At 47.4% G+C, this 19120-nt stretch overlaps 1 protein-coding gene and 1 non-coding gene across 3 annotated transcripts in view; one reads left to right on the top strand and one right to left on the bottom strand.

The window, feature by feature from the left end:
• The window catches only part of UBTD1 (ubiquitin domain containing 1), a 48634-nt gene that overhangs the window by 1234 nt on the left and 28280 nt on the right, over positions 1–19120 (top strand). The window lies entirely within an intron of this gene.
• On the bottom strand, positions 4808–4879 carry TRNAV-AAC. The gene has a single exon. It is a non-coding gene; the product is annotated as a tRNA-Val (tRNA).

Genomic DNA, 19120 nt, shown 5'->3' with positions numbered 1-19120 from the left:
TCCTTCCCAGCTTTGGGAATGGGATCTTCTCGCTGGTGATCCGCGAGGGCCGGCAGCGCCTTCTCACTTTCTGGGTACACTCCTCCTATCCTGGCGCTTCGCCTGGGTAAGAGGTCTGGCGGTCGTTTCCCCGGGTCTTGTACTCACTTCACTTCCTTCTCTGAGGGTGTTGCAAGGACCTTCTGAAAATGATAAAATCGTAGACTTTAGAGCTGAAAGAGACCTTCGAAGCTTGTCTAGAGTCCAGATAGATCTTCCTCTTCTTGTCTATTAAAAGCCCAGATCCAGAGAGGTTGAGCAACTTTCCCCAGCCACACAGCTAGTTAGTAGTACAGCTGGGGCTAGAACGCAGTCTCCTATTCCACTCAATTGCCACGTATTCTTTTATGTAAGAGGAGCCAGAGGCAGAGTTGTTAATGAAGTAGAAACTCTAGTTGGAGTTTCCTGTCTCCTTTGACACCCAAGGTGTGTGTTGCTTGGGTTTTGGAAGCTAGGAGGGAAGATGAGGGGAAACATGGGGGAAGCAGGGAAGGATGTCTGCGTGGCGGACAAGATGACTTGTACAAGAAGCAACATGTTTTTATAGGGAGGATAGGATAAAATTTAACATCGCAATTCTTTTGTCTGAAGGCAACCCTGGTCATTCTTCTGACTGAGAAAAGTTGACTCTCAAATCCAATGGCTTTCTTCCTTTCATTCATTTATTCAACAAATATTTATTATTTATGTGCTTAGTCCACATAATTGATTTGTAGCACTTTTTACTGTTGACAACCCTCTCCCACTTGAACCCCCCCCCCCCCAGCTTTTCCCTTCTTGGCATTAAACTATCTTGGTTTTTTCTCTGATCACTCCTGCACACCATCACCTCCTAGGTGTAGGCACACCTATGGTTCTGTTTGACATTCCGTTTTTTTTTCTCATGCTCCCTCCCAGAGAAATCTTACTCAGCCCCACAAGTCTTTGTCCATTGGAAAGATCCGTATACTGTATCTTCAGCTATTCCCTCTCCAACAGACTCATGTATCTAAGTGCCCACTGGACACTGATATAGTTAACCTCAGTTTTAACACATCTAAAACCAGCTCTGCATCTCTTCCTCTCAACCAGCTTCCCTTTACTCTTCCATTCTTTCAGCTGCCTAAATTTATGCTTTGAAGAACTCTCTGCTAACATTCTTTGCCTCCATGTCCTGAAGGAGTCAATCTTTGGGACCTGCTGGTTCTTCCTTCAGCAGGTCTTACAGACCTTCCCCTTGTCACCTCAAGTCCAACTCATCTCCCAGGCTGAAGTTAGTTCCCTACTAAAGGCAAGTTCATCTTCAGTTATTCATCCAATGCCTGTACACAGTGGTGCCCCAGAAGACATATGTTAAATTAATCCGCTCTGAACCCTATAGTCCTGTGTTCAGAAATCTTTCTGGGCCTCCCACTTCTACAAGAACTTTAACTTTTGAAGCTGTTCAGGTCCAATCCTTCCTTTTAAGGCATGATTTCTTTCCCTTCCTTGACATTAAGGCCACCTGTGTTTCCTCATGCCGTTTCCCCCTTTTTATCAAGAGCCTTTCTTCCCTTCATGGTGTACCTCAAATCTCTTGTCTTTCTAGAAGCACCTTGCCTGACAAATCTCCCTGCCCCCCAGTAGACATGATTGCTCTTTCTGAGAACTGCAGATGCATTATGCCACTTACTTAACAATTATCTACTCCATATTATTAGTCATTTCTTTGATGTTACAGTCTTATATCAGCAACTACATTGCAAGCCTTGAATGCCTTGTACGTGTGTGTGTCTCTCTCTCACTCATATGGTCATACACATAGACACAGGCACACGCACACACACGCTAGGCACTTAGCACAATGACTTGTACAGAGGAAGAACTTAATATCTGTTGATTTTAGAAAGTTAACCCAACTTTTCCTACCATCTAAATTTTTCACATAAATATTTTACTGAGGTATGTATCTACATTTTTTTTCTTTTTATATACCTGCAATTTTTTAACCTACTAGTGTATCATTATTTCACTTCTGTGGGTCCCACTATGAATAGCTTTATTCATAAAGTCCAAAGCCAAGGAGGAGTTCTTGGGTAGGATGACAAGTTTGGTATAAGGGACCCTGTTAACTTCACAGCATATACCTGGCATTCCTGTAACATCTGCAGTTTACCCTTTGACGAGGACATAGTTTTATATGGTAATGCTAATGCCTAAAACTCGCCTGGTTCCTACTGTAGCTCTGACCTTTCCTTCGCCCCTGCTGTAGTGGGAAGAAACCCTCAAGAGAGAACTAAAACCCAGCCTATAGTCCTGAGCCTGTAGCTAGGTGACCCTGGGCAAGTCGTCAACCCTCTCTGGGTCACACTTTCAATATCTCAGAAAGGGAGGGGGTTATACCAGATGATTAGAGCTGTTGTTATCATCTTCACAAAGGCAGTTGTTCAAAACCAGAAAGTTAATGAGCTGAAATATTATGCCTTGTTATGTCACCCTTTGGCCTTAGTTCTGTCTTCCTAGTCCCTTGATGGGTGAAGCAGAGACACAATGCCCACTGCTCAGGGAGTGAGCATTTGCTAGAAGGATTAGGTGGTCCTCTCATCTCTGACATAGTTAACCTCAGTTTGGTGGTTATCAGTCTTTTTTTTTTTATACCCCATACCTATACCCTGGGTAGATTGCTATCTCTGCCCATGAAGTGGGTGTGGCAGCCCCTCCCTTGGCCATCCCAGGGAGAAGTAAAGGTGGTAGAACAGGCAGGTCTCTTGCCTAGCTCCACCCTTTGAGCATGTGGCAGGGCAGAAACCCAAATATCTGTGATATGCCAGGCATATCCACTTGCATTCTGGAATCTCAAGCTCGGGGTGGACAGACCGAGGGCCCCGTTTTGGGCTGGCTGGGCTTGGCACTGTGGTTGCAAGAGAGCCTATTTCTTGTTGTGTGGGCTGCTATGGCTATTCTTGAGGGAGTAATTGGGCAACTTCTCCATTTGATCAGTAAATATTTACTGAGTGCCAGGCACTTTGCTGGCTTGAACAGACATGGTCCTTGGCCACATGGAGCTTACAGTTTGAGGGGGGAGCAGACAGTAAAGATACAAATTATGTATGGTCATACATGAAGATCCTGTATGATAACACATACAATTATGTGTTATATATACTGGTGATGCCCACATATATAATTTCAGCCCATTCTCTGCAACTCTAGCTTTCTATATTCCGCTGCCTACTCAACACATCTAATGTCTAAAAAGCTTCTCAGTTTAACGTGTCTAAAACAGAATGAACCCCCACCCCCACTTCCTGTCTTCCTAAAGTCTTTCCCATCTCAGTTAATGGTGATTTCATCCTTCCAGTTGCTCAGGCCCCCAATACTCTTAGCATCATCCCTGACTCCTCCCTTTCTCTCCATCCTGCATCCACTTATTCAATAGATCCTGTTGACTTTGCCTTAAATATATCCAGAACCCGACTCTCACCATTTTCACCACTTTCACCCTAGTCTAAGTTTCTGTCGGCCTTTTAACTGACCTTCCTGCTTCCTCCCTTGTCTCCCGACAGACTATTTTCATCACAGCAGCCAGAGTGATGCTGTAAACTGTAAGTCAGATTTTGTTACGCCTTCACTCCCTGTCCCATTCAGAGTCCTTGTATTGGCCTACAAAACAGGATAGGATTTTCACCACCTTGCCTTTCTTCAACCATCTCTTGTTCTTCATCCCTTGTTCCACCCACACCCACCCTGCTCCCAGTATAAGGAATGGGTCCCTCTCTCTCCTCCTCCAACGTGACTCAGTTCCTTCTCAGTCAAGCCTTTCCAGGCCATCCTTTTAAAAATGGTCCCCTTCCCTCCACTGCCTGATCTCAGCATTATCTACCACTTTTCCCTATTTTATTTCTCTCCGGGGCACTTACCACTGTCTGACATTGGCTATCTCCCCTACTACGTGCAATCTGAGATTTATTTGTTCCATGGCACCTAGAGCAGTGCCTGGTGTATAGTGGATGCCTTATAAATATTTGTTGGATGAAGTTAGTGTGTAGAACAGCGTTGGTAAGGTCTGTAGAAGAGCAGGAATGAGCAGCCCTGATCGCTCTCTCGTCTTATGTGGGTGTTAGGGCACGTATCCTAGTGAAGGGATTTAACTGCAACCTCAATGTGGAGTTCTGTTCCTGGGACTGGCTTCTGTCTTGCCCCAAGCCTGGATAAGTTCTCGAATACCTGGGATGTAATTCTCTGTGGTTTGGGAGCCTCTTGCTAGGAGATACTGGGGCTGAAGCAGGAGGACAGAGTGATGCCCCTTATTAGGGTCCCAACCAAGCAGTAGCACCTTCTTGTCATTTTATGTGTGTATCTATGTAAGAGTGGGCCTTCTTCCAGGTACACATGGGATTCATGGTCATTAACTCAAGGGGTGAGCATGGGGTAGTCTGATAGACTGTGAGGCAGGAAGGCGGGTGATGTGGATTCCAGGCCTCTCTACCCATCAAATCGACTTGCTGGGGAATTTTTAGAATCATAGAATTTTAGAGCTGAAAAGGAACTTAAAGATTTCTTTAACCTCTTTTTCCTTTCTAGCTATTAAAAAGAGAATAAAAGGTATATCTACTCCCTGCCAAGTTCACAGAAATATGGTGCAACCTATATAAAAACTGCCTGGGCTCCTTTAAGTTTCGAGTGTGCTAAGGTCAAGAAGTTATAGGGAAGTGATCATGTGCAAGTGTATACGGGGTCTAGTCTCTTTGCCACTTTCTTTTTTTGCGGGGAAGAGGTTGAATTAGGTTTGTTTATTTATTTATTTTAATGGAGGTACTGGGGATTGAACCCAGGACCTCATGCATGTTAAGCACACACTCTACCACTAAGCTATACCCTCCCCTCTCTTGGCCACTTTTTTGAAAGGTGATCTTGGTCAAGTCATTTGTTTTTTGCTCAGTTGATCATCTCAAAAAAAAAAAAAAAAGAGGATATGATATTTCCAGTTTATTTCAGAGAGATGTTATGGGGATAAAATAAACCAACACTGTTTTAAAAATTACTTGCATGGCTGTATGCTCTGCTTAAATGTGAGGTCCCAACCTAGAGCATCATCTGGCATTGTTGGGAAATAAGGCCTTAGTTCTCTGCTCCTTCTGAGTTGTGCTTCTGAGAGACTTTGGACAAGCCTCTCAATCTCTTTGAGCCTCAGTTTCCCTATTTGTACAATGGGATGACTGCTACCCTGCTCACCTCCCAGAGGGACTGTAAGAATCAAGCGAGATCCTGGATGAAAAGAGACTTTGTGAACTTATGTAGTTTCTATTATTCAAAGCTCTAGGATTTTTACACACAAAAACCATAGCCAGTGATTTTCCCCAGATCATTGAAGCTTACTCTTTCTAAAGAGCAAAACTATAAAGGAAATGTTTAAAAACTATTTTTGGATGGGAATCTTTCTGAAACGGATGATATGCTTCCAAGCAAAGTACACTGAACATGAATAACCTCCTCTTTGCAACTCGGGGGTGTTGAGTTTGTACCTGTCTGTATAAAACACCTGCTTGGTTGAGGTGGGGACCACGAAAGCCTCTTTCTCTCAAAGGCCTTTATCTCTGAAGGAAGGTGGGGATGAATTGGTGGTGAGCAGAAGGTATATCGCTGAGGGAGAGCCCATTACACAGTGGCCTGCCTCGAGGTCCCAAGTGGTATTGGTGGGGAGGCACTCTTGAACCCTGTTCTGGGCTCTGAATGAGAGCAGCCCATCCTGCCTGATCAATTATTGTGCTCATGACAGTGTGAGGCCCCTGGGCTTCTGAGACTGTAGGGCAGTGGGCCCCAGACTGTATGATCCTGGCTGCTGTGCTTTTGGGTTTCAAGTTTACACCTATAATTGTTGTTCTGTCTTCTCCCTGGTAGTCAGCGTCACTTCTCTCCCCACCCCACCATTAAAAAAATTGTGGTTAAATATACATAACATAAAATGTGCCATTTTCACAACTTTTAAGTGTACAGTTCTATGGCATTAAGTATAGTCACATTGTTTGCAGCCATCACCATCATCCATCTTCACAACTTTTTCATCATCCCCAACTGAAAATCTGTACCCATGAAACATGCATTCTTCCCTCCCTCAGCCCCTGGCAACCACCATTCTACTTTCTGTCTCTATGAATTTGACTGCTCTGGGTACCATGTAGAAGTGGAATCATGCAATGTTAGTCCTTTTGTGTTGGTTTATTTCATTTAGCATAATAGCTTCAAGGTTCATCCATATTGTACATGTGTCAGTTTCCTTTTTAAAGAAGAATTCCATTGTTTGTCTATACCACATTTTGCTTATTCAGTCTGTTGATGGACACTTGGGTTGCTTCCACCTATGGCTATTGTGAATAATGCTTCTATGAACATGGGTGTACAAGTGTCTGTTTGAGTCCCTGCTTTCAGTTCTTTTGTGTATGTGTCCAGAAGTGGACTTGCTAGATCATATGTTAATTCTATGTTTAATTTTTTGAGGAACTGCTGTACTGTTTTCCTCAGCAACTGCACCATTTTACATTCCTACCAACAGGGCACAAGGGTTCCAATTTCTCCACATCCTCACTGATACTTGTTATTTTCTGTCTTTTTGGTAATAGCCATCCCAATGGGTGTGCAGAGTCATCTGACCATAGTGGTCGCTCCTTGAGATCCTGTCTGTTGGGTTCAAATAGCAGCCCCTCCAATTCCCTGGGGAAACACATGGCTGAGATGGTTAAAATTGTTAGAATAGAGAGAGTAGATGGGCTCAGAGTGAAGCCTAGGGGACCCTCCAGAGAGGAAAGTCCAGGAGGGTAGATTCTGTGACATCTTTTCTGGTCAGTCAGAATCTGGCTTGCTTCTGGGTTTCTAACAATGTGGTCCATGGCTGGTTTGGACGGATGGGTGTCTTACAGTTTAGCAAAGCAGTTCTCTGTTATTATAATCTACATGGTTCCCAGAGAGTGTTAATGCTCTCTTGCTCGTATTGAGCGCCCGCTTTTGCATGCAAGAGATGCAGGACTATGGTTCAGATGGGAGCACTAGGGATGGGTAAAAGGCAGGGAGTGTTAGAGCGACATGACAACATGGTGAGCTTGTCTGCCGCTCCAGGCCATGTTCTACTTTCTAAGCTGTCGGGGACAAGATCTCCCTGCTTCCTGAGCGCACAAGGAACGGGGACCGAGCTCAGTGTGCCCCCACATTTCTGACCAGCCCCTCAACTTGTGTCCGTTATTGCCCTAGGAAAGGGGAACCTGTCAGGAAAAGGGCTGGAGCACCTTTCTGCAGGGTATGGGGTTGGGGTTGTAGGGGGATGGGGATGGCTCCTCATTTGTACCTGTCTCCTCTGGGAGGTTGGCACCGGAGCCCAAACCTAGGCAGCCAGACACTTACCAGGCAGCTTGGATCTTAAAGTCAAGACTGTGGACTTGGAATTTTGTTGCGTTTAAGGGCACATAGAGATGCAGTTAGCAACAGCTCACCTTTGCTGGGTGTCTACCAGGAGCCAGGAGCCTCACATTGCAGTTATCTTGGTTAATCCTCACAACCATCCTATGGGTGGATACTGTTATCACCTTTTTACTAAGAAATTGAGCCTTAAGAAAGGTAATGTCTCCTCCCTAAGGCCATGCAGCTTGTAAACAGCTTGGCCTGATCTCAAGACTGAACTTCTGGCACTGTATAGTTTACCTTGGCAGGAATGGGAGGAAGAGAGCACGTGGTTTTTGTTTTGTAAATAAGAGTTTATTATTGAGTACCTTCAGGCACCGTGCTCACCATCACCATTCAGTCATCTTTGATTTCCCTTGTTTTGCCAGTGGGAACATTTCTACCCAGTTTACAAGGGGGAAAGTTGATGGTTAGGAATGTAAATTGATTTCTGGTGGTCATGAGGCTGTGATGTGGCAGAGCTGGAACTCAGATTAAGTACTCTGACTCGAATTCCAGTGCTCATTCCATTGTGCTGCCGCCCCCCACCCCCCTGCAAAGAATCTGGGAGGTCGGTGCCTGTGAAGCCTGCAGGGCTCCAAGGGCTGTAGCCTCTCCACTATCCCCCGCTCCTGTCACTCCCTAGCCCCTAGACTACAGCCTCTACATCTAGGCGTTACGGGAGTCTGTCATCCTGGACCTAGTACTCTGCACACAGCAGGTGCTCGTGTTAACTGTTTTTTGAGGGCTGAGTGTGGTGGAAGCAGTAGAATCTCAGTCAAGATAGTGTTCCTGAAGAGAAACACGAACAGGATGCAAATATCGTTGTTTTCTCCCTTTTCTCCCAGAAGGAACCTTCACTTCCTAATTCCCAGATGCCAGGGACTTGGAGAAGAGTGCCCTGGCTCTGCAGACTTTGAATTATCCTCAAATTCCCAAGGGAAAAGAGGCACCAGCGTCACATTAGCAAAGTGCTTGCAGGATCAGGTGTCACTCTTTGTAATTAGTAAGACTAACGATCCCTTGCTATGCTCAGCATTTTGCAGTTTTCAAAGTGCTTTCTCAAATAGTATGTATCATTTGATCCCCACAATCATCCTGTTAGGTTGGCAGGGCAGGAATCATTTTTCCCATTTTATGGATGAGGATACTGAGACTCAGGATGTTAAGCTGCCCAGGGTTGTTTACAAATAAGTGGCAGAGAGACAGAGGCCCCATTGCTTTCTCATTGTGGTGAGAAAGCCTCTGGTCAGAGCCTTGGTTTCTGCATCTGTAAAATGGGGACAGGAATTGACCATTCAGGGTAGTCAGGGATTATATGTGGTAAAGTGAGTGAAGTGATCAGTGCAGCGCTCACATATAGCAGATGCCTAGGGAGTGATGGTAGTGGGTCATTAATGACAGTAATCAAAGTAAAGTTGAGTTTTCCTTTGGGGACTTGTATTCTACTGACTCTTGTTCAGCCCAGAGTTTTGCGGAGGGGAGCATATAGCCTCCCGTAGACCCGCCTGGGAAGTCTGATTCTGGCTACCCTCTGGCCCTTTCTGTATAGTCAGAATGTATAGCAAGGGCTGACCATGAATTTCTTTTGATTTGCAAAGTCTGAGGTCTTTCAAAGAGGATGTTTGTAAGATTGAGTTTTTCTTTTGGTAACAGGTAATTGACAGTTATGACAAATATTTTATTAATGTAGTATTCATTTGCATTTTATTATCCTAGCTCCTCCAGCTCATTTGCTGTGTAACTTTGGGCAATTTGTTTTGAATTTGGGGGGCCTCACTTTCCTCATCTGTAAAATGAAGATAACAGTACCTACTCCATAGGGTTATCATGAGGGTTAAATGAGTTAATGCACATACAGTCCTTAGAATGATGCCTGTGACATTTTAAAATATTCAGTAAATGGTAGTTGTTATTTTTTTTACTGTTGTCACCATGCTTGGCACCCTATTTAAGGCAGCTGACCCCAGCCTTCCTCTTCCCCCAAGTTGAGATGCATGGCCAGTGAAGTTCATATACAAGACCTAGCTTCCGCTGTGTACCCTGGCTGTTTATTTATTGTGACTCACTCATTCAGGAAAGCAACTAGGAAGCAAGTTGCACAGGAGTGATATTATTGCAGAGATAACCTAGAATCTAGTTCCATTTTTAAAATGTGAAATCATAGAAACTTGTGAACTTCACCTCTTGTTAGTTACAGCTCTCTTGCGACACCCCTTACACTCTTACTGATTCCCGGCAATGACCAGTGGCTACTTTTCTGGGCTATCTTGGAGCCGATGCAAACATCTCTTGCCTGGTAGCTCAAGACTTGGGAGTGCCCTCCGTTTGCTGGGGCCCGTCTTCAACTTGGGTCTGCTGGCTCTCCTCCATGAACTTCCAAGAAACGTGATAAACATCCACATCAGAGCCACTTTTCCACACGTGATACACAGCCCCTTACAACTAGATTGAAAAACAGTTGTTTTATAGTTATTACATACTGCAGTTTATTGAGCAGCAACTGAGTGCAGCAGGCACTGCAGTAGAGACTTCATACACATCTCATCTGATCTTCCTGGTGATGTACTGAGAGTGAGGTTGTCCTCGTTTTAGGGGAGAGGTTCCATGATGGTAACTATTGTGTGCAGGTCACACAGTGAGAAGTGGAAGATTTCTGGATCCCAGACCACTGTTTTTGATTCTCAGCCCTGCATTCCTTCCATGCAATACCTGCCTCACTGTCAATTTCAGCTGAGGGCTCACTGGGCTCTAAACAGGTATGGCTGGTTTACTGACGTCATTGCCACCCGTGACTATCAAATAGTCTCCTGCTGGTTCTCGCACTACATATCCTGAATGTGCCAGAAAGTGCACTTTGTGACAGCCTTCATGGGTTTTCCCTCCTTCCACCTCTCCCCACCCCCCATGCAGTGTCTGCTAAACAGACCACATTGTCCTCTGTAATATGGGATATTGCACATGGCATTGATTTTTTTCTCACACACTTAGCTAATGTGCTCTGTTCCCCCAAAATAGACTGTCACATGGCCCAAGCGTTTCATTTCACAAACCCTCACAGCAGCTCTAGGAATCATCGTCCCTGAATTAGTCCTGTTTATGTGGTGATGACCATGTGTGTTAGGCACCCTACTACGTGTTTGACATCACTGCCTTCAGTTTTCACATCAGCCCGTCAGGTAGGCGTAATTGCCTCATTTTACAAATGAGGAAGCCGAGGCTCCAGGAGGTTAAGACCTTCACCCACGGAAGTGGGGGAACTGCTATTTGAATCCTCGTAGTTGTATCCTGGGGGCTTGTATCTTAACCACTGTGGAAAACTGCCTCTAAATATTCACCGCGTCTTGTCCTGGCCACGGTGTTAAGCACGGGACGTAGCATGAACAGTTCCTTTCCTTAAGGAGCTCATGGTGTGATGGGCTGAATACTGAGCTTCTGTGACTTCTTTTTATTTTCTTCCAAACCCATTTTCACATGGGCACACCCCAGTGGGCAGGCTCATGACACACAGTGCCGTGAACTGAGGGGACAGTCCCTAGATAGCTGGCAATGCTCTGCACGGCAGTGCTGACGCCTCAGGTTGACTTCTCTGTTTGCTCTTTCCCCTTCTTCCTTCTGGGCTGTCACATTAGGGTTCAAAGAACCCAGAACTCAGCCGTGTCTGGCCCACGGTGATATTCCTGTTTGTGCCCAGTGCCAGGCTGATGGCCGAGGAGAAGGGAGGTCTAATTTGACTAGGAACTTGCTGCTATTATGGCTTTTTATAAGACCCCAGTTATTTTTTTTGAAGCATCCATGTGCTGAGTGCACTGTTATTTGGGCCTGCTCCCTGGGGAACAGAATGGACTAGCCTTTGGAGTCCACAGGCAGAAGGAAAGCTACATTAGACCCTTTTATCTGCTGTTGACCCCTCCTATCTGAAGCTGAGCCTAGCTTTATCCTGCTTTAACGCGTGTCCCATGGAAGACCCAGGGCCTGGCTGTCTGGTTCATTATTGGCCATCAAGCACTCTTCCTGTAGCCCCGGGCAGAGATGCTCACTCTGCTACTTGTGGCAGCACCATTCCTTGGGCATGTGTCTATGCCAGGGGCCTTGGCCCAGGAGAAGTGTCCAAGGTGAGACTGCAGCCTACGGGCCCTGTTCTCCATGTGTCTGGCCCACCACCCAGTGCTGGTTCAGGTATGGATTGATAGGGGACCCCTTTTGTAGGCAGGGCCTGGGGCCTCAGTTTTAGAGGTGAAATGACCTAAAATCTCTGGGGTTGGCAGACTTGCTCAGAATCCATTCTTACCTTTTAGAAGAGAATTGGCATAAGTAAGGAATTCAGCTGGAGGAACTGGTTCAGAGCGGTCAGGCCACTGGTCTGTGGTCTGCCCTGCACAGTCAGAAGTGGAGCCTGGTACCTAACCCAGGCTATATAGCCTGGTACCTAACCCAGGCTGTATATCCTGCCTCATTCCTGTGTGTGCACATTATACATGTATGTCTCATCATCCCTGCTGGCTTACAGTCTATCTGGGGGAGGGAGCAAAGACAAATAGAGGTATGATACAATTTCAAGCAAGATAGTGTGTAGACAAAGGCTAAACCATGCAGTGTGGACAAGTAGAGACAAAGGCAATGTGTAGATACTTTAAAAAGAGTTGAGGCTGGATAGGGCAGGTATTGGTAAGTGAGGAAAGTTTATAGAAGGGTTAGTGACTTGAGTAAGGGGCGCAGTTTGGAGAGAGGCAAGTAATACGATTTTCTTTATTGCCCAAGTAGTATGTATTTACGTGAAAAATGTGAACAATACCAGAAAGCCCAAAGAAGAGCATCTCCTTCATACTCCCACCACCCAGAGAAAGTCCCCATTCTTTGGTGTTTATTCTTCTAGTCTTTATTTTTTTAATTTTTAATTTATTTTTTAAAACTTTTCCCCAATTCTTAAAAAAAAATTTTAAACAACTTTATTGTGATTGAATTTCTGTACAGTAAACTACATATATTTCAGATGTACAATTTGATGAATTTCTTTTTTATTTTTTAGGCAGTAGAATCAACTTGGCTGTGTACACCAAGGTTAGGGAAGGTCTCAAACAGTAAGTGAGGAGTTTAGTTCGGAGGGAACCTCTACTGCCTCCTACACTTGGGGTACAGTGAACACAGTGGTTCAGGAAGAGGCACCCAGCCTCTGTGAGCAGGCAGGACTGGAGCCTGTGGTGAAGCAGGGGCTCCTCTAGCCCAGACTTGGGACTCAGATTTCATTACCCACTGCACAAGAGTCTCAGGTTTACTCCTCACTGCTGCTGCCTGGGGGGTCAAAGGAAAAAAATTCCTCCTGAGTTGTCTCAAAAACTTGCTCCCCCTACACCACCCCCACCTCACAAATTCCTCTCTTTCCTATTTACCATCCAGTTTCTCCAGCACAGTTCTCCTCCATGGAGTTGGGGACACGCAGCCGATTTTGCCACACCACAAAGCTTTGCTGCTGCATGAGGTCATTTCAGGGGAGAAACTATATATAGCGGAAGACTAGCATCAGGACAGCTCCATATTGTCCGGGCCGGTTAGCATTGCCCTTCCGCTGATGCGGGCAGGGTCACCTGGGACTCAGTGCCCATCCGGTGGACTCTGTGTTGTGTCTTCAGCACTGTCTCTGAGTTCCCCAGCCTGTGCTCACCCACATAGGACCCGGGTTCTGGCCCCACCCAGGCCCAAGTGAGCCTTTTAAAGAATTACCTAGGGAGAGGGGCAGCGGGGAGAGTTCAAGGCCCAGAGTTCTCTTCCAGCTCTGCCACTTGGCATCTGAGTGGCCTGCCGCCCATGAATCTCTGGCTCCTCATCTGAATGATAAAGGTCAGGAACAGGAGTTTTGTACTATTGTTTAAAGCACTGGAACCCTTTCAGGTATAAGCTCACAAGGTAGCTTGATACGTACAAGCAAATGGGTGCTGTATGGATTGCCACTGGGGAGACTGGGGCCCCTAGAGGTCCCATTGAAGTCTCAGGGTCCTACCAAGCACACAGTTTGAAAACCACTAGGCAAGATGACCCTCTGAGGTTTCTTCTAACCTTAGGACTCGTGGGTCTGGTCTGATGATGGCCTCTGGCGTAAAGATGCAACAGTAGGGGTGGAAACTTTGTGATATCTTAGAGACTTTGATGGTCATCTTGGGTAGATCTTGTCGGGGTGGCGGGTGGAGGAGAACAGGGACAGAAATCTCGGGGCAGAGGTTTCTGGAGGTAGGGGGCAGCCAAGGGGAGCATAGTTTGCAGATCTAGTTTGACGTGCTGGCCTGCACTGCCACAGGCTGTTTTTCTCCCGCCTGCTCCCGCTTGCCTTTCCTCTAAGTGCTGATTTGTCCCAAAGAAGAGATGAAAATGAGGATATAATGCACTTCAGGCAAGGAAAGTGCATTTAACTCAAGTTGCCTGAGGCTGAGTTACACACTTGATATGTGGAGTATTTGTAGAGTGTGGTGGTGCCTTTGGCAGAAATTAGAAAGCTGGAATCTGGGGCCAGTTTTCCTTCATTCAGCAAGTTTGTTTGTCGAGCACCTGCTTTATATTCCTGGAGAAGTGTAAGGGAGATTCCAGCTCTGTTAGGACCCCTTGATTTCGAGTCGCAGAAACCAGCTGAGTCTAGCTTTAGCACAAAAGGTGATTAATTACAGGGTTTGAGGGGGTGCGCCGGACCCCACTGCAGGATTGCTGCCTGGCCTTCAGCAGGGATTGCGAGAACCTTCCTTGTTAGATTTTCCCTCTTTCCCTCAACTCTGCTTCTCCTTGGGCTTCCTCCTTCCTCAGCACACACAGTCCCAAGTGTTCCTACTCCAGGTCCAGTCACACTCAGAGGGACTCAGCTCTCCCAGTCCAGAGTCCACATTCCTAGGGGAGCAGGTCCAGGTGGCCCAGCTGGGTCCACTGAGCTCCAGCCAGGAGATGGGGTCACATTCAACAACATATGTCTTGTGGGGCCACTCCTGACTGCGTGCAGCTCCAGAAGAGGGGAACCTGTGAGCTGCACGACAGCTCCAAAGCTGGCTGCTCCTCCAGCCCCTGATGAGGAGCTCCAGTCCCAGGGTGAGAACAGGTGTATGTGGAACACTTATGAGCCATACAGGGAGACAAGAAAAGAAGTGACCCTTGGCAGAGCCGACTTGTTGCCGAGTGGACGTTTCCTCCAGTTGGGGCTGTCAGATGGAGGGAACAGTGTCCCCAGGTTGGTGGAGGTAGTGTTCTACACAGAACAGGGGCCCCTCCACATTAGCTCAGGAAGAAAAAGCTTGTTGGTAGGGTTACAGTGAGGCAGCCGGCTTCATGGGAGCTGGGCCTGGAGAACAGTCAGGAATGGAGTCTTCTGGGGGCCGGTGGCCTATCTGCTTGCATCTGAGCATCTGCTCCTGGCTTCCCTCTCTGTAGACCTGGCCTTCTCTTACTCATTGGCTTATTCTGTGTGCTCCGTTGAGCACACCAATGCCGAGTTCTGGCAGTCAGTGGATTGGCTTCTCTGGGTCACGGGACCACCCAGGTACAGGCAGCAGGTTGGAGGCCTGACCACATAGGATGCGGAGCTGCCCCTTTCAGAACTCTGGGCAGAACAGGTGTGAAGAAACGATCTCCTCATATCTCCTGAAGTCAGGGGATGCTTGAAAACGCAGGGGAGAGGAGCCTTGAAGATGGAATATAGGAGGAGGGGTGCAGGAAGGGGGACCAGCCTGAGCTGAAGCAAGGTTTTAGGGAGGGGCCGGGGCAGTAAGAGGTAAGGCTTGAAAGGTGCCGTGAAAGCTGAGCTGTGGACCAAGGGTGTGGAGGTGATGGGGAGCCACTAGGGGACACTGGGGACTTGAGAGGGTATTCTGGACTCAAAGGATGAGAAGGATGGCTTGGGAAGGGATGGGGCATGGTGGAAGACAGCGAGGCCAAGTAGGGGGCCACAGTGCTCAGGCAGGAGGGGAAAGTTCTGCACTGACATGTTGGGAGTGGAAGCCCCTTTGAAGAAAGTATCCACAGGATTGGGTGACAGGTTGACCAAAGCAGAAGGAGGGCCAGAGGTGTGGCAGGCAGAGGGTGGGAACATTGGAGAGGGCCTGGCAACACTGGGGACTTGGGGAAGGGAAGCTTGTTGAAAGAGAGAAACTGTTAGCCTTACGGGGCAGCAGGGCTGCTGGAGTACTTGTTTTAGGTTTGGAGAACTGAGTATAGTTAACACATTAAGTCCCAGGCTAACGAAAGGAGACTTCTGGGGAATGGTTCTGGGGCCCACAGGCTCTGCTTCTTGGGAACTGTGATCCTGCCCAATTTGCTCAGCTTCCTCATCTTCAAAATGGGAACAATAACTGCCTAGTCCCCTTCTAGAGATGTGGGGAAGGTCAGAGGTCATGTACAGGACAATGCTTTGTACACAGGAAAGCCTGGTACAGATGCAGGCAGCCTTGTTACTGTGGCTGCTTGTGTGGTGGCCTGCACGGTGACCCCTCTGCAGGGTCAGGGAGCCTTCCTTCCCGCAGCCAGCCCCCACTCCCCGATGACATTGCTGCTGACTCCGTGTTCCCTGGAGCAAAGTTGAGAACGGCGCCTGTCTGGAACTTGAGCCTGGGGGTACCTGGATGACCGATGAGGTCTAAGATTAGTCACACACACACACACACACCCACCACCGACTCCCAGCATTCCCCCACGGGTGCTGTGTGTGCGTGGAGCCCAGTGTGTAGGACTGTGGCTGAGCTCTCCCTCCAGGAGAAAGGGAAGAGGCAGCCGGGGAAGGGCGGGATGTGAGCAGGCTTAACCCATGTACATTTCACAGTGGAGCTGGAAGGTGATTTCTCCCCTGTGTGGGCCTCCTTGGCCTGGTCCCCACAGAGAAAACCATGGAGCACTTGTTTCAAAGTTCCCAGGAAAAGGGGAAATGATGAAACCTGCATCCTGTTTTGTTTTGCCACCGGCCTAGGGAAGAGGACCCAGATGGAGACAGTAGATGGTGTCAGGAGTACTGACAAGATCCTAGGCCCTGCAGAGTCAGGGGAATAGAAGGGTTGAGGAGGGGACGCATAGGCACCAGGGGAGAGCCTGTGGCCCTTCTTCCCATCCTGTCCCTACCTTGCTCCATCCAGTCACTTCCAGCAGCCTGGTTCGTTTTCTGCAGCGCCCCTCCCTCAGGATGTGGCCTGGCTTTCCCTGCTGCCCACATCCTGCTCTTCCTGAAGTCCTTCTGGCTCACCTGCAGCTTCCTGTCTCTGGGAAGGCCGGCTTCCTGTGCCCACCTGTCTTTGATTTGGGTCTTTCCCCGGTGCTTTGTCTCCCCGCTCCAGCCCCTTTGGCTGCTTCCGGTCAGCTTCCCTCCCGCAGAGCCTCTGCTCCCCCCACCCAAGACTTTGTATTCTCCTGCCAGCTTGTTTCCAAACTCGGGCCCCTTGGAGTATTACTTTTCCTAAAACACAGCAGCTGTGCATTTCGCTGGCCTACCCAGCTGTTCTTGTCCTTGACCACAGAGGTCATGTCATTTGTGACAATAAATAGGAAATGAGAATGAGAGGGTTGCCAGGTGCCTCTGGGCTGCCCTTCCAGATGCCTGCATTCCTGCTAGGAGGCAGTAATAGTAATACAAATAATAAGGCTAATGCTTATACTTTCCATTTTCACTTATCACTTTCCAGATGCTGTGCTGAATGTTTTACATGCATTATTGCATTTAATCTCCATAATAAGCCGAAGACATTAAGTTGTATTGTCATCCTCTCACAGTTGAGGGAAACCAAGGCTCAGAGAGGTTATGTAATTTGTCTGACATTACCTGCAAGTAAGTGGCAGAATGAGACAAGAACTCGTGTGGGTCTGACTCCCATGCCCATCTCCTAACTGTGGCGATGCATCTGCCTCCTGCAGGACAAAAAGTGTTGCCGCAGGGCCTGGCATCCCCTCAGCCAACTTAAACTTCAAGTCACCTTTCCCCCAGTTGCCTGTTGCAACTAGTAACTAGCCTAGATAAGGAACCCTTGTGGTGTCATATTCAGAGCTATGCTTTGTTTCTCTTTTCTCTGTAAAATACCCCAGACAATGAAAAGAGCCTTGGATGGTAGGGGTCATAGTATTTCTCTTTGCTGTGGACTTCCCTGTGCCAGTATCCCATTTTACAGATGGGAAAATTCCTCCTAGTCTTAAGAACTTAATTTGATATTATCCTGACAAGGGAGCTTCAGAGCTAGAAATAATAGCCTAATCCCTTGACTTCCATCCGATACTCTTTCCACCGAGATCATGTTGCCATTCTATTCTGAGCGTGCTAGAAATATGCCCCAAAGGGTGCCTCTTCTATGCATTCTATATTGACTTAGAACATTTCTACTCTTTGCGGTAGGCCCTGTGTGTTCTATTCTTGTCTATGAGTGGTGATTGTCAATGGAAAAGAGATTGAATCAAAATCTCTGGGGATTGGGGCATATAGGAAGTTTGAAAAGCATATTCAGTATCATAATCACATCTTAGGTTTGGAAAAATATGTTGTCTTTAAAATGTAAACTATCGAAGGTAGAGTTTGGCAAAAATCTTGCCTGATGTTATAGTAATTCTCAAGTGGGACATGGCACAGTTTTGGGCAGGGGTGTGCTTGTGAAGTCTGTCTTTTATCTAAAGGGGTATGTGCTTTAGAAGGCTGGGAAATGCAGTCTCCCAACAGGAGACTGTAGCATCCTGCTGTTCTGTGTCCAGCGGCCCTACAGGTGTTTACTGGAGGTGCCCGAGGATGGCACGCACTCTATGGGGCCATCCTGCCTGCCTTGTCTCCGTTGGACCAAACCTTCTTGGAGCTCCGGGTGGCCTACCTGGTGGCTTCGCTGTATGCCAGATGAAAGTGTTATCTAGTGTAGAGTCTTGGTCCTGGAGCGTTCAAGGCTAATCTGAAGCACAGACCTCTATAAAGCTCAGGCAAGCATTGAGTGTGCAGATGCCTGGCCCCATGCCTGGTCCTGGGTGTGCAGCTGAAAAAAACAGGTATTGTCCTGCCCTTATGGAACCCACAGAGTAGTAGGGAGACATATTATGCCCAAATAATCAAAATGTATACTACAAAAGGGAGAGAATTATAGCATAGGGGGAATGAATTATTTTGGGGTAGAGGATCAAAAATACTTCCCTGAGAAAGATACCTAAGCTGACACCTGAAGGCTGAGACTGAGGTAGCCATGTTTGTCTCCTGTGGCCCCACACCTGGCCAGGGCTACTTGCTGGCCCATGAGACACCTTTAGGTGAATTAGAAAAAGATGCCTGCTCTGGGCAGAGGCAGCCCTGCTGGGGCCCATTGCTGATGAGTGAACATGAGCTGGGTTTCAGCCTCTGCTGGCCCCTGGTCCTGGTGCTCGTGTGCAGGGCACAACCCAAGACCAGGTGGAGGGGGTAGTTACCCAGGCTGGGTAGAAGGAACTGCATGAGTGAAGGCCCTTGGGCAGCAAAGAACTTGACACCTTCCAAGAAGGAAAGGAAGCAGTAGGAAGAAGCAAGTTGCACCTCAGCTTTTCTCCTCTGGTAAGGAGATATTTTCCCTTTGAAGGAGAAAGGAGAGAGAGGCCATGTCAGGGGCACTGGCTAGAGCTTCTAGGCTGTCCACCAAGCACTTGGAGTCTGGCTTCCATGGGGCTGTAGTTGTTGGTGGGTGTCTGCTCTGACCTTCTTCCCACAGAAGATGACCCTTCCACAGTGTCCTAGGAAGAGAGA

The sequence above is a fragment of the Camelus ferus genome, chromosome 11 (assembly GCF_009834535.1).
Source record: "Camelus ferus isolate YT-003-E chromosome 11, BCGSAC_Cfer_1.0, whole genome shotgun sequence".
NCBI classification, from domain to species: Eukaryota; Metazoa; Chordata; class Mammalia; order Artiodactyla; family Camelidae; genus Camelus; species Camelus ferus.
This window is presented reverse-complemented; position numbering and strand designations above follow the sequence as displayed.